Genomic DNA, 16,784 nt, shown 5'->3' on the forward strand with positions numbered 1-16,784 from the left:
AGATGAGCCTGCATCACCAGTCGTGAGCTCCTACCCGCAGAGGGAGCGGCGTCGCACACGAATGCTAACCTATGAGACCCTGGGTGAGCCATCGATGGTCGAGGTTGGAGTTGATGACCTGCGTGTAAGTACGCCTTCAGTCTGCAAGAGACTGTGGAGACCTTGGGCTATGCTGGATCTTGGTGTAAAATAGACACTCAGAAGGACATTTGAAGAAATTGATCTACTTTACGACACCAAGAACTGAGAATACAAGGTAAATATATTACCTTAGTAATCTATTGGATGGATCTTGTAAACTGACAACAATGGTAACAGATTAATGGAATTAAGTGTCCGAAAATGGAGATCTGTTACACTGGAATATTTATCTTCAAAGATAACTGGTTTACTGAACTTTGAACTGCATGATGTATATGATCTAGTTAGGAGGTACAACATGATTCATGAATATTACTGTCAGAAGTACATAATGTTAATTTACAGGTCATATGCCAATCTAGATCAACACCATGTGGGATTTCAGAGGGAGAAGTCAATGTGTGTAGTTAAGTTGCCCTTTTAACTAAATGTCTGGAGACACTTAGGTTTGAGGGGGAGAGAGTGGCGCAACGAGGGTTGCTGGCTATTTAAAATGTTATATTTTGGGAATTTTATGTTGTTTAATCCGAAGTTGACTGTTAGGGGAAGTGTATTAGTATTTTTAGGGGTATTGAGTTTTGTAAAGCAGAAAAGGTAAATGAAGTACCAGTGTACCACCACTAGACGGCAAAGTCTCACAGGTCCGAGAAGGGTGCTTGGGCCAAGTCTCACCGGACCTCACATGATTTAATGAGACTTGGTCAATAAATAATCCTTAATGTCAACATGTAAATAGTGTCGTGTGGGAGTGACATTTATCATCTATTTTGCAGATGAGAAATTTTGTGTTGCATTCAATTAATTTCCAATTATACCAAGTCAGTCTATTTGCCAACATTGTACTTCCACTAAAAAATGCGATTAAATACAGTCATGTATCGTGCAACCGACTGAATAAGCCCCCCAAAATGTTACTATTATGCGACAAAAGATACCAGGAAAAAAAAGAAATGTAAATCTTGAGAAAGAAATGTAAAAACAAATGACGTTTGTAGGCCGTACAACCTTTGCAATAATACATTAGTCAATTCATTCCAAAGTGAAACATTTTTTTGCATTGCCAGAAACTCAGCAAAATGTAACGTAATATCAAGTTTTGGTCATATTTGATAATGACTTAGTTGCCACACTTGGGATTGGTGTTGTTCACTGTTGTTTCAGGCGTTGCTCACCGACTTTGTGTGAACGCTCAATCCCGTGGAAAATTAGAGGGTACATCGGTCCGCGGGATCCAATGCAACCAGGGTTTCATTCACAATAAAATACATTACATGTATGGTTATTATAGTACATAAAATAAAGGCTATTTGTGTAGAATTAGTTTTGATCGTGGATGTCATACATTATATACACTACGATCACTTCATTGTTTTAATTATCTCGCTTTATTGTTTTAATAAACTTATTATATAGAATGCGATTGCCTTTGTCGCAGCGCAGCAGAATGCGCGTTCACGTGAGGGGGTAGGATTTTGAAGGGGATTCAGATGTAGCCTAGATGGCAGGGTGTCTGCTCCGAGACTGGAAGGTCGCTGGTACAAGCCTCGGCCGAGTCATACTTACAATGTCTTACAACATTGGTACTCATTGCCGCGCTCGGCATTAAGGGTTGGAATTGGGGGGTTTGGTCACCTAATGACTCCCAACACAGCAGTTGGGTCTGAAATGGTGACGCCCTGTTTGGCTGCAGCTGCATCCACTCGCTACAGTTTATCTGTACGGGTCAGGTGTATTGACATTTCGTTCTGTGCGCATGGTTACAAAGAATGACAATAAAAGTGAATTATATTCTATCTTATTTAACCACCTGGACACAGCGCCTTTTAATGTATCCACCTTTTTAGATTCGTCCTTGAATTCATGTTCATATTTCGTCTCGTAGTGACGTTTAACACTTGTCATGCGAGGTACAACGCTCTCTTTTTGCACAAAGCCCCATTCGTCTGTACACGCTGGCTGGAAAGAACGAGATGCCATAGGTTGCCGACCCCTGATCTACGGAGACTGCACACGCTCTACGGTCGTTAAGAAATTTTGGGTGCCTACTACTGGTGGTTAAAAAAAAAAGGATTCTAACGAAAACAGAAGTACACAAACTATGATCTGAGCGTGCATGTTTTACATTCTCATAGATTGAGAAATTATATATTTATTTCACATGTTAGCGTCAACCCAGGGAGCTAATATAATCATTCTCCATCTTACTGCTACAGGTACCAAAAATACAAAAAACTTTGTGAAAGGCTGGCCCCCAAAAAATTGCAGAAAAATGGTGCAGTTTGGTCACTTTGAGTTACCATTTTTTTTGTATTTTTCCTTGTACTATGTAGCACTTATTTTTGGTTGCACTAATTAGCTACAAGGTGTCCCGTTATTGAATACTGACAGTTTTTTTTTCTCATCAAATTTTAGAGGCAAACCACTTGTCAGGACCAGAACAGGAAACAGGACCCACTCATGTAACGTTACTCACAGTTTTATTGAGGAGAAGAGCAAGGAGCGCACACTTGATCCGGAGATCGTTGGTCGCGGGGAGTAGGTTGCTCAGCCGCGGAAGTGGGACTTCCGTGGCGAGCGATGGCGGTGTCGGGAACGGAAAAAAATCGAAATCAAACAGAAACAACAAAACAAGACCAAAAACAAAGTACAGGCGAAAAAAGGGCTTGCTGTGTAAAAACAAAGATTCGCAGACAGACCGACCAAATGCGACTGTCGGGAAAGCGTTTAAATACTGAAGGGGAGCCAGTTTGTCAACGAGCTTCAGCTGGCGCCCACGGGCGGGGCCAATTGGGCACCATGGCAACTGTGACAGAACCCCCTCTCAAGGGATGGCTCCAGAAGTCCCCAAAAAAAAAAAAAATACATTGCTCTCCAGAATGGGCTGATGCCCCCAAGGAGGGTTGCCCCACTTCAGCCTTCGAAGGTGTGGCAAAAGATGGAACAGGGGGAGGATGGAACGGCAGACCGGCGTCGGGTCAGGCGGGCCGACTGGGTCGGGTCAGGCGGGCCAACTGGGTCGGGTCAGGCGGATCGGCGGGCGTCGGATCGACGGGCGTCGGATCAACGGACGAGCCAGGCGGGCATACTGACGAGTCGGGTGGGCTGACGGACGAGTCGGGCAGGCACATGGACGAGTTGGGCAGGCGAACGAACGAGTTACACAGGCAAACGGATGAGTCAGAGGCGAACAGACGAGTCAGGCGAATCAGGCAAGCAGATGGGTATGGTGGGCCGGCCATCGGACGTGGCAGAGAGGCCAATGTGCGCGGCATAGAGGCCGATGTGCGAGGCGGAGAGGCCGACGGGTACCTCGGACAGATCGCCGCCAAATTTTCCCAGAAACCCCATTCAAGGCACATTAATTCCAATGGCGGGCAAGTCCGTGGGCTGAATGGGCGGGAATTGGGACAGCACAGCAGGAGGAGAGCCCCCGTCAGACGGGGCCGTTGCCCACAGCCGACGCGACAAGAACTGCTGAGCTAATTGCTCCTGCTGGCGCTGCATGTTCTGTAGATTTTGCTGGAACAGCAGTTGAAGGGCGGTGATGTCACTTGACAATAGCCAGACCTCAACCTCTGTCCGGTGCAACTGCTGCTGAGCGTAGAGAGTTTCTTGCTCTCCCCAATCCGCGCTTGTGTGAGCATTCGCTGGGTCCATTTAGTGGTCGGTCCGTACTATCAGGACCAGAACAGGAAACAGGACCCACTCGCGTAACGTTACTCACAGTTTTATTGGGGAGAAGAGAAAGGAGCGCACACTTGATCTGGAAATTGTTGGTGGCGGGGAGTAAGTTGCTCAGCCGTGGAAGTGGGACTTCCGTGGCGAGCGATGACGGTGTGGGGAACGGAAAAAATCAAAATCGAACAGAAACAACAAAAATGAGTCCAAAAACACAACACAGGCGGAAAAAGGCTTGCTGTGTGAAAAACGGAGACAGACCGTCAAAAGATGACTGTCAGGAAAGCGTTTGAATACTAACAGGGAGCCAATCTGTCAATGAACTGAAGCTGGTGCCCAATTGGGTGCCATGGTAACTGTGACAGAAGCTGGCGCCACACAGTGGGGCCATTTGGGCGCTATGGCAACCGTGACAGTCTATCCTTTGTTTAAGTCTGAATGACTATTACACTGCACCCAAAGGACATTAAATCAACACCAAGGAGTGCACAAACTGTTAGATGCCAGTCAACAAAACCAAATTCTTACCCCATTAGAAGTGATTTCCCCATCTCATCTCTCATCTCATTAGCTGCACCGCTTATCCTCAGTAGGGTCGCGGGGGTGCTGGAGCCCATCCCAGCAATCATCGGGCAGTGGGCAGGGGACACCCTGAACGGGTTGCCAGCCAATTGCAGGGCACACGGGGACAGACAACTCACTCGCTCATTTACACCTAGGGACAATTTGGACCGGCCAATCCACCTGACATGCATGTCTTTGGAATGTGGGAGGAAACCGGAGTGCCCGGAGGAAACCCACGCAAGCACGGGGAGAACATACAAACTCCGCACAGGAAGTCTGGAGCCGGATTTGAACCCACGACAGGTTCCCATGACATGAACTGTGCCGCACAAGCGCTAACCACTGCGCCGCCGTGCTGCTAGAAGTGATTTGTCTCATTTAAAGTACACACTGTTTATGTAAGTGCCACCCATGCAATTATGAATTAATGTTACTTTGTTCCTACTTAATTTTTTCATTTTTTTCAGATCGTACGTAACAATTTTCTTTTGCAATTGTTTGAAATAATTCTGACACCCAAGAGTTGTATGTTACGCTGAAAGTAACTATCTAGTTTTATATTATCATTCTATAATTTGTAACTAGATACTTGCATTGAAGCTGACCACCCAAAAATGGCTTTAAATTACCCACATAATAAAATGTGTACACTATGAGAGTTACAAGACCTACATATTTCTTATCTTGAGAGCTAACAAACAAACACTTAGCCGATACACTCCATATCAATTTATTCTATGAACTTAATACCACTCAAAGATTCACTCCTTTATTGCACAGTATTGTCCAAGATGTTTTCTTTTTCCGGGCAGGGTGTAACGCAAAATAAATTGTACGAATAAAAATACCAACATTATGTGGGTATATTTGCTCCTTTGATAATGATGTCCCGTTCATTTTGCCTGTATAAACCAAACCTCCTCCCCATGAGCTTCCATTCCATACTTTTGAGAGTCGTAACGCAAACATGTGCATTTAAGCTGACAGCCTGATTTCATTATTCCATTTAATAGTTGTAACTACAGCTTAGAACAGGGGTGGCAAACAAGTTTGACACAAAGAGACGAAATTTTTAACTGTGGGAGTCAAAGAGCCACACCACGCAACTGTGGTTTCAACTGTGTGTCGTGACAGCTGTTGATCATTAATGGAATATTTGAGTTTTTTTATTATCTGGAGCCAGTTTCAATTAAATACACCAAACACCGTTTCAAAAACTCGCCTTCGCTGTATGTTTATTTAGCGCGGGCAATGTTCCACGCCACTTTATAGGAGCCAAGTGTCACAGTTTCTCCATGTTTAATCATTTGCTGAAACATTTGGGACCGTTTTTTTTTTTTTTTACCTAGCTTTTCAAGGTGCTCAATTTATGCTTGCGTAGTTCAGTACCTTTGGGGAATTCCGTGTCAATATGAGCATGGGCTGTGCTAAAATGACGCTGATGATTTGAAGTCCTGAAATGGGATATCGTGGTACTGCAAAGTAAACTGAGTGATTTGCCATTCCATTCAACAAAAAAGTAAGCATCTTCACATTCTTCCTGAAATAACCCTGTGTTCATCTTCATATTTCCGTTTCGCTTTGCATTTTGTGATTTTGACCATGAGGGTAGTAACAGTCTGCAGGCTCATTAAATGATTACTTAATTTCCCGGCATTAGACGTAACCTACGCAGGTGATTGGCAGTCAGTGTCCGGAGCAGCATAAAAACAACAAATTCGGACTCAATTTTAAACTCAATCCAACATCACTGAATTATTTAAGGTCTGTCTGGAACCAATATCTTAAAATCACAATTTCTGATAAGCAATGGAACCAAATACTCAACAGTGTATAATCTTCATCAGACATCAACTTCTCCAATGTAAGATCCTGCACAGGAGTCATATCACAAACACAAAACTACCAAACATTTTCACGGACAGGCCAGACTGATCACATACATATGTTTTGGTCTTGTCCCTAATTTCATGACTTTTTCTCTCCATTTTTTAACACTCAGTAAAGTCCTTAACTTCCTAATCTGCGCGGACCCACTCACTGCCCTTTTCGGTATCCCGCCAAAAGCACAAACTGTCATTAATTTTTCCACCATACTAGCGGGGAGACTTATTCTCCTTTAATGCACTTATACATCCCCTCCAACACAAAACAAATGGATGAGAGAAATATTGCAAAACCTGATGCTTGAGAAAATCAATTTCCTTTCAAAATGCCCCGAACGGCTTCCAAGAGATATGGCAACTGTTTCTATCACACATAGATACCCTGCAGTTTGACATCGATGAGCTGCTTCTCGTCCCCCTTGTTTGTTTTTCTTATTTTATTATTGATGTGAAGTTTGTGTGTGTGTGTATGTGTGTGTGTGTGTGTGTGTGTGTGTGTGTGTTTGTGTATTGTAGACCTATTGTAGATTAAGTATAATAGCTTTTAATTATTAATGGATTTTTTGAATGCAAACTACAAGTTCAAACGAATGTCAGGAACTTGTAGCGAAAGAACAAAGTTCAGCCTTATGTCAGGAAACCATGAGACCAAGGTGCAAACAAGAAACTGAAACTTTGGTTTTCTGTTGACCTATACAACGCCTCAAAAAAAAAAACGGACTGTATTGGCTGATAACACAAAAATGTGTATACAGATGGCAAGCAGAAAGCAGAAGTTGTAGTTTCCTGTTGACCTCTACAACGCTTCAATATTGGAATCTTACTTCAAAATGTCATAGAGACACTACTGCTAAGGGGCCGGTCACACAGACATTTGCGGCTGAATCACGGCTAAAATTTTGCGTTTTTTTTTTGCCCGTGGTTGCCCGGGATGGAAAATGCGCAAAATTTGACAACCCGCCGTTCGTCTGTGGTATGGCCGGAAAAAAGACGCCGGCGACTGTTCCGCTTCCTCATCGCGTCATTTTTGCGTCATTTTCTCGTGTGGACCACGGGTATAAAAGCTCCCGAGCCGGTGTTGTGCCCAAATCCGACTCCTACGCAACACACCCACCCCCCCACACCCTCGCGTGAACGCGCATTCTGCTGCGATCGCTTTTGACCTTTTCATCCGCGTTAACAAACGCATTTTGTAGAATACGATCGCACTTTATTGTTTAAATAAACGCGTTATTTAGACTAGGATCTCCCAATTATTATAATTAGCTCGCTTTATTGTTTTAATTAGCGTTTAATATAGAATACGATCGCTTCTGATGAAAGCGCAGCAGAATGCGCGTTCACGCGAGGGGGGAAGGATTTACCGCTCGATTACAATCACAACAAAAGTAAAGACGGAATGGTTTATGTTGTATTACATTCCCAACGAATGCAAGACGAAGTGGATTTGGTTATATGTTCGCCATTACATTCCCTATAAGTGAGATAAAACGAGGTAAAAATGGTTAGAGAAGCGAGGAAATGCAAATCTTGGCAGGGATGTATTTCTCGGGCTGGAGAATTCATAAACGCTTTAGACAAAGTCCCGTGAATATCAGGATTTCAAGCTATGGCATCATATTTATTTTATTATCTCGAAAAGAAATGTCAAGAAATAAATATGGGTTAAGACGAGATCACTACGCTGACGGGGAGGGGTTTATTGAGGGTAATTGTTTAATCTATTTCGCTAATTATTCATTATCGATCAGTTCATAACACGTTACAAAGCTTAGGAGCCGGGACTCTTACTCTCGGCCAAAAGGCCAAGCTAAGGACCTAGCATCAAAGCCTTGCTACGACCATTGACAATGCACCGAAAGATTTATTCGAAATGAAGAGAAACTACGCTGACGGTGATCCATGTTCACCCCCTTGACGTCACGAGCACAATGGTGTGCTCGGCAAATCGCGCTGTATATACGCGGAGAAAGGCGTTTGACTGTCACACGCGTAACACGCTAATTTCACGTAATAACACCGCGATACAGGCGCAGAACATGCTATTACCATGCTCCGCCCACGATTACCTGCTGAAATTTCCCGTCCTACCCATGTGTAACTACGCCCTGGCCGCGGCCAGAGCACGTCATTCCGCGTCATTACCTCGTGTTGACCACGTGTGCGGCACGCGGTTTAACACGTGCTCAAACTTTTGAGCAGCTCAAAAGTTTTGAACGCGGCCAACCACGTGAAAATTTCCGACCGCGAGTAAAGCACTGCTCTATCTCGTCTATATGGCGGTCTCAAAACGTCCAACAGCGCCTAACGACATCTGCTTCACGGTCAGAAGTTTACGGCCGCGGTCCAGCCTCGATAAACTCGTGAAAGGCTGTGTCCACGCGCTCTCAAGAATTGAACAGCGCAAAATTTTTTCGCGCTGCCACCCGCGCGCGAATTTCCGACCTCGTGTTATGCACTGCTGTAACTCGTCTGAATGGCGATCTCAATGCGTCCTATAGCGTCTGCCTCAAAGTGAGAAATTTCTGGCCGTGATTCAGCCACAAATGTCTGTGTGACCGGCCCCTAAAAGGTTGTCGATTGAAGACTTGGATTGCGGTGGTCTCCAGAATATGTTCTGCCAATAAAAACCTGACGCGAAGCAGTTCATCTCCAGCCTCTTAATTTACCAACAATCTCCTCACCCGAAATTCAATTAACACATGAAGGACAAGATCAGAATCTAAGATCTTTCTTCAGTATATACGTATGTATGTGTGTAAGTTAACATGTTTGTATATATAATATATATAGACTCTTCCCGACTTACGAACAAGACGCGTTCCGGAGGCTCGTTTGTTTGTAAGTCGTACAAGTGCTATATTTTGCATGGAATTTATTGTTGAGGCTTATAAAATATGTTTAAGGTTTATATAAATATGTTTAAGGCTCTTATAGGTATGTTTAAGGCTTGTATGAGTACAAATAAACAAACTTACAGTATAACAGTTTATAAAATAATTACATATAATTTAGTTTTGGAAGATGGTCTTCAATAGTTTCCTCCTCTGAAACAAGAAGATGAGGGTAGCTCTGTATCTCCCTTGAAGGGTGTGGCGGCAGGTGGCCGAAAAAAAAATAAATCCAACGATGACTGCACTTTTTTTCTTCTTCTCGTCATAAATGATGCGGTAGCACTGTATGGCATCATTCATTCGATTTGCAACCTTTGTGCAACGTTCAACATTTGGGTCTTGCTGCCCGAAGAGTGTGATGGCTCTATATTTGAGCGAAAACCTTTCGGCCAAGAATTACGTGTCGCCTTTTTTTTTTTTCACGGGGACAGGTGTTTCGTCGTCCTCCTCCTCGACACATTGCTGCGCCTCTAACTCCATGAGGTCTTGGTTAGTTAAGTCATCCCCATTGGAATCAAGCAATTCCTCGAAGTCCTCCTTTTCCAGGCCAAGCTCAAGTATCTCACTTGTCTGGCATTTTCTTCCAAAAAGACCCGTTTTGTCGACATTGAAAACCTGCTTAGCCGAATAGCCACCCTGCTTGATGATTCCAGCCAACACTTGGAGCAATCAATCGGCAGGCTCTTTGCTTGCAGATGCTGCCTCTCCGGACACGATGAGATGATTAAGATTAGCCCTCTTCTTGAAACGTGATAACCACTTGTGTCTGGCAGAAAACGTTGTTTGGAAACGCTTTCCCCAGCCTTGGCCTTGAGATCCTCAAGGATAGACATGGCCTGCTCCTGAACGAGCAGAATTATCAGAGGAATGCGCCGCTGTTGCTGATCCTTGTGCCAAATGGTGAGAAGTTTCACCATATCATCTGATCACCTCGTCTCTTGTAAATTATGGTCGATTGCACTGGCACTGCACCTTTGATTTCAAGATGGCGGCGCGTCGGGTAGACGCTGCGGCTTGGGCTCCAGTTCGTCTTTTGTTTTTCAGTGTCCCCTGATCCCTCTTATTTTCCCTTCGACTCCCTTCGCATTTACAATAATATCCACTACATCCCGAGGGATATACAGAGACCACCGGATCTCCCTGGAAGATTTGCCGCCTGCCGACAATGACAACGACGGAGAAAAGGCTGAGCTAAGCTAAGAAGGCGACCACACAGACCAGCGCTCCCAAGCATGTTCAACCAACGCCAGATCCATCCGTCCACAATGAGCGAATTGAGCTGCGGATCGCCACCAACAACGTCCGGAATTGGAGGATTTTTTTTTTGCCATCACGGAGTCTTGGCTTTCCCGACGCCGCATTACATCACCGGCTCGAACGAGACGAAGACTCCGGTAAAAACAGGGGTTGGAGACTACGCGCTACAATAATAGCGGAACCATTGGCACACACTGCTCACTCGATATGGAGTTTCTAGCTATTCTATTCTATTATATTCTATTCTATTCTAAAGTGCTGCTTACCCGATCCCTATTTTTGTAGATGGTACCGATGGTCAAAAATGGTCCCCAGGTGTGAATGAGCGAGTGAGTTGTCTGTCTCTGTGTGCCCTGCGACTGGCTGGCAACCAGTTCAGGGTGTCCCCTGCCCAGTGCCCGGAGATAGCTGGGATGGGGTCTAGCAGCCCCGCGACCCTACTGAGGATAAGCGGTGCAGATAATGGATGGATGGGTACCGATGATCAAACAAATTATGTTGAAACCACATGGAACGGCCACCATTTTCACTTTCGCATCAATTTTCCTTATTATCCCCAGTTTCGTCTCAAACAAAATGGTTTGCCTCTTTTTTGCACCTCCACCCTTACTATCTGTCGAAGTATTTCGCTTTTCATCGACCATATCTGAATGGAAACAAGAGATTCAATATTCAAGGCGTTGATGTTCGTAGCAGTACAGTATGATGGAAGAGGAAGTGGATTTCTTCTTTGGGGTGGATGCTGGGTGACCTCTCATAGCGCCGTCACACGCCAGTTGCTGCGGAAAGAAGCACTACAGTACTGTCCTTTACTCGGAAAAGGTTGCAATCAATACAAAATATAACTTACCACAATGTCCGAATATCTTTTGACACCCTGAAAATAATGATTGCATGTGCTGTTATTTGTAAGTCGAATGTTTCTATGCCTGGGATCGTTTATATATATATATATATATATATATATATATATATATATATATATATATATATATATAATAATAATAATAATTTCCTTGTATTGTCATTCTGTGTAACAATGTACACAGAACGAAATGTCGATTGCACCTGACCCGTTGTAGCGAGCCGATGCAGCCGCAGCCAACAGAGGGCGCCGCCGACCACTTTTTAAGTCTTAGGAATGACTCGGCCGGGGCGCGAACCACCGACCTCCCAGTCTCAAAGCGGGCGCCTTACCATCTAGGCTACTGAGCTGGATCATATATATATATGTGTGTGTGTGTAATTACGGTGTACCCATCCCACCAAAGAGCCACATTCACGCTTGACTGGATGATGAGGCTTTTATTACAGTTGCTGCAATGAGTGACACAACATATCCACAACATGTGGTTAGCACCTACGCTGGCTTTCAACACGTTAGCATGCGCTAAACATATCAAATAGTTTTCTTTTCAGTTTACATAAAATACATTTTAGAATATCAACCATCAAAATACATTTTCACGTATATTTTAACAAGATACTTTTAACAAGTGATCGTATAGTGGATTTTTTAATTCAACATATTTTTTTTCCTGAATTTTAACCAGCATCATCCTTTTTATATATATGAGAAAATAGAAATAATTACAATAACGAGTGTAAAAACGGGAACAATTTACCTGCAATGAGTGACAACATATCCACAACATGTGGTTAGCACTGTCGCTGGCTTTCAACACTATAAGGGGAATTAGCTTTTAAGTACAACGAACAACGTACGACAAAAATAACATAAATGGCGACAGAAACAAAACGAAAATAAATCCAAACAGCCTGACAACATCAACTACACCACTGTGCATGTTGAGAGATTTGTAAGATGTGGTTTTAATGTTTACAATTAACTTTTTGCGGAGCACCAAAAGATCGTGGCTTACCGTTAGCAGCGCGCTGTAGACTGTTAACAATATCCACATTCTGCTCATAAAATCAGAAGCCAAACCAAACCTTACCCCATACCGGCAGGTGGCACTGTTGGACTCGTCATTGCAGGACGCTTATACATAACTACCGTTAATTACGGACTATAAGCCGCTACTTTTTTCCCAAACTTTCAACCCTGCAGCTAATTCAGTGACGCGGCCAATTTATGAAATTTTTCTAACGGCCGCCAGTGGCGCTCGAGTACAAAAGGTAAGATTTAGACCGGTGCCCGATGCGCCAAGAAAGACTGCAACTTCTTGGCTTGTGCACAAATTAAATTAGCGTAAACATACTCTCATCATGGCAGCACGGCGGCGCAGTGGTTAGCGCTTGTGCGGCACAGTTCATGTCATGGGAACCTGTCGTGGGTTCAAATCCAGCTCCAGACTTCCTGTGCGGAGTTTGTATGTTCTCTCCGTGCTTGCGTGGGTTTCCTCCGGGCATGCATTTCAGGTGAATTGGCCGGTCCAAATTGTCCCTAGGTGTGAATGAGCGAATGAGTTCTCTGTCCCTGTGTGCCCTGCGATTGGCTGGCTACCAGTTCCGGGTGTCCCCTGCCCACTGCCTGGAGATGGCTGGGATGGGCTCCAGCCCCCCGCGACCCCAATGAGGATAAGCGGTACGGCTAATGAGATGAGATGAGATACTCTCATCATGCAAAATGCAAAAAGAATGGCACATGACGCAGCTTTCAAGCTAAAAGCAATTGAGCAGTCTGATAAAGAATGAAACAGAGCTACTGCACGTAACTTTACCAGACCCGTGTTGCGAGCGTGCTGCTAGCGTGCAGCTAGCATGTTTTGGAATAAGGGAGCGTGGGACGGCGTCTATATGACAAAGTTTCTTTCCGACACTGAGGAAGACGACTTTGATGGCTTCAGTTCTAAGGAGGAAGATGAGGACGGTTTACCGTGATTTTTACAAGGTACGGAATGTATGACTCGGACTCTGCAGGTCTGCATCAAACCTTAAGTACCGGTATCATTTTCCGTTCATTTTGCCTGATGTGATTTTTGGACCGTGTACTTTAATGAAGGACATACAGTTTCAATTGCGGGATTTAAAGTCGGGTTTGGGTTAATTTTGTGTTTCTGTTACATTTTTCAATGTGGGCGCATGCGGCATATATACAGGTGCTACTTGTGTAAGTACAAAATCAGTTTTCCTCTTAAAATGTGGTGGGTGCAGCTTATAATCAGGTGCGCTCTACAGTCCGGAATTCACTGTATACAAACATATTTCAGCAGGAATTTCAACAAAACAAAAGTTATTATTACACGCGTTAAATTTACATATATGCATATGTAAATATATGTAAACATATGTTTATATATAAATTATATGTATATTATATATGTTTTGTGGTGTGTTGTCTTTTTGAACTGCTCATCATTTTCTGCCCCCGAATTTGATCAGGGCTTTGGTTTTGCTCCACGGTACTAGTCCACATGACCACAATAGACACGAGATGCTCACTAATAAGCCAATGCAACTTGATGTGAGACAGGAAATTATAGAATGTCTCATCTCATCTCATCAGCCCGCAAGCACGGGGAGAACATACAAACTCCGCACAGGAAGTCTGGAGCTGGATTTGAACCCACGACAGGTTCCCATGACATGAACTGTGCCGCACAAGCGCTAACCACTGCGCCGCCGTGCTGCCCATTATAGAATGTGTTCTGGATAATTATTACATCGTGAATAGATACACAAACTTGACGTGTTATTCTTATGGCTATAAGAGCCTTCTATTGGCCAGCATCATATATGCTTTACAATTTTATTTTATTTATTTATTTATTTTTTGACCATAGCAATAGCAAATTGTGTTTTATTTTTGACATTAGGAATATGTATATGACAGTTGAATTGGGTATTAAAACATTACATGTTATTATAATGCAGCATGGATGGATTGTGATTATATTTGGGGCAGCACGGCGGGGCAGTGGTTAGCGCGTGTGCGGCACAGTTCTGAGGTTGTGAGATCGAACCTCCTGTATGGAGTTTGCATGCTCTCCCGGTGCTTGCGTGGGTTTCCTCCGGGCACTCCGGTTTCCTCCCACATTCCAAAAACATGAATGTCAGGTGAATTGGCCGGTCCAAATTGTCCCTAGGTGTAAATGAGCGAGCGAATTGTCTGTCTCTGTGTGCCCTGCAACTGGCTGGCAACCAGTTCACAGTGTCCCCTGCACACTGCCCGAAGATAGCTGGGATGGGCTCCAACACCCTACTGAGGATAAATCGGTGTAGATAATTGATGGATGGACGGATGTTATTATAATATAAAACAGTTTTAGATAAATGGGCAACTTGACATTGGACATGAGTTCAGATCAAGTGTAAAGCACCACGCACACCATGTGCCAACCACATGCCACAAGCCACTGTTAATCAGCATTTTATTTTAGTTTGAGGTGTGGAGGGGCACTTTTTGGAAGAAAACAGCTCGGACACTAATGGCTTTGAGTATCAAACATGATTAATAATATTAGCAATGTGTTGCCAACTTCCTCCGGTGTGAGCGGCATCAAGGAAAACTGTGAGATGATGCGCATGCACTCCAAATACAAAACACTGATGTCATGACTGACAAAAATTATGACACCCTTCTAGAGAAGAAATTAGTTGATTTGGCCAACGTTCTTCATATAAAAAATAACAGCGCAGACAACTCAGAGTAGAGCTTAAAACGGAACCTGTTGTGTGGGCGGACAGCGTCAGAGACGTTCTGCAGGCAATGGCATTAATCGCCAAATTTGCCACGCTAATGAGTTCAGGTGTCCCCTCGGACATTTATGAAGCTAAATAGATTACACAAGGCAGGACTGGAGTCAGGCGTCAAATGTAGATATACGTGTTGTATGTTTAAGATAGGGCTGGGAAAATGTTGCGTTAGCAGTTTGTTAATTTTAAATTTAACGCGTGACAATATATTAACGTAATGATTAGAATTCCGCTGCGTGATATACTCAACCGGTTCGTGTTCGTTTAACCTGGTTGACATCCTGATTTTCTCCAAAACCCTGGAGGAACACACGTAGCACGTCCAGCTCGTCCTTTGTTGCCTCATGAAGAACACGCTCTTCGAAAAGGCTGAGCAATGTGAGTTCCATGCCAAGACCATGGCCTTCCTGGGATATATCGTGGCGGAGGGGAGGCTACAATTGGATTGCGCGAAGGTATCGGCAGTCACCTCCTGGCCTGTTCCCGATTGCCGCAAGAAGCTCCAGCAGTTCCTTGGGTTTTCCAACTTCTACTGTCGGTTCATAAAGAACTACAGTTCGGTGGCATCCCCCCTCACGGCTCTCACCAGTCCCAAGGGACCATTACGATGGTCTACAGCAAGGCCCACTTCTCCACGGCTCTCATTCTCCAGGTGCCTGACCCCGAACCTCAACTCGTGGTTGAAGTGGATGCCTCAGATGTTGGGGTTGGTGCGGTCCTGTCACAGAGGTCGGCCGAGGACCACAAGATGCACGCCTGCGCCTTCTTTTCACGGCGCTTATCCCCGGCAGAGCGCAACTACGACGTGGGGGATCAAGATCTGTTTGCTATCAAACTGGCACTGGAGGAACGGCCGCACTGGCTGGATGGGGATTTCGGTTCCATTACTGGTATGGACTGATCACAAGAACTTTAAATACCACCGCTCGGCGAAGCACCTGAACCCTAGACAATCCGGTATGTCCTTATTCTTCGCCGGGTTCAACTTTACTCTTTCCTACCACCCGGCGTCCCGTAATGTCAAGCCCAATGCCCTCTCATGCCAGATCCAGAAGGAGGACGATCAACCCCGGGGTCCGGCTGCCATCCTCCCTTCTTCCCGGGTGTTTGCCACACTCACCTGTGACATTGAGGACCGTGTCAGGGAGGCGCTCTGGGATCAAGCGGGGCCCAGCACCTGCCCTTAGGGGCGACTGTTCGTCCCTGAGGGCCTACGTTCAGAGGTTCTCCAATGAGGTCAGCCTCTCCTCTGGTTTTTATCCCCAGTCCAACGGACAATCCGAATGCACAAACCAGGAATTGGAGACGACGTTCCGCTGCATGGTTTCCCGAAAGCCTCTTTCTTGGGCCCCACAGCTGGTGTGGGTGGAATACGCCCACAACTCACTGGTCAGCTCTTCCACCGGCATATCTCCGTTCCAGTGCGTCTATGGCTATCAACCACTCCTGTTCCCCAGCCAAGAGGGAGACGTCTCCTGCCCTTTGGCGTTTGCTAATGCCCGGTTCCCCTGTCGCCGCACATGGGTACGGGCGCGTGCTTACGTATTTTTTTCCTTCCAATGGATTACTTTTTGTTTATTGGTGTTCCTACCTGATGGATTACTTTTGTTTTTTTGGATTACTGCGTGGTGGATTGTTTTCGTTTTTTCCTTTTTTAGACTACTTCTGGAGCCGTCCCTTGATGGGGGGTTCTGTCATGATTACT

Source organism: Urocampus carinirostris, chromosome 9, assembly GCF_059441175.1.
Source record: "Urocampus carinirostris isolate Australia breed hairy pipefish chromosome 9, RoL_Ucar_1.0, whole genome shotgun sequence".
Lineage (NCBI taxonomy): Eukaryota > Metazoa > Chordata > Actinopteri > Syngnathiformes > Syngnathidae > Urocampus > Urocampus carinirostris.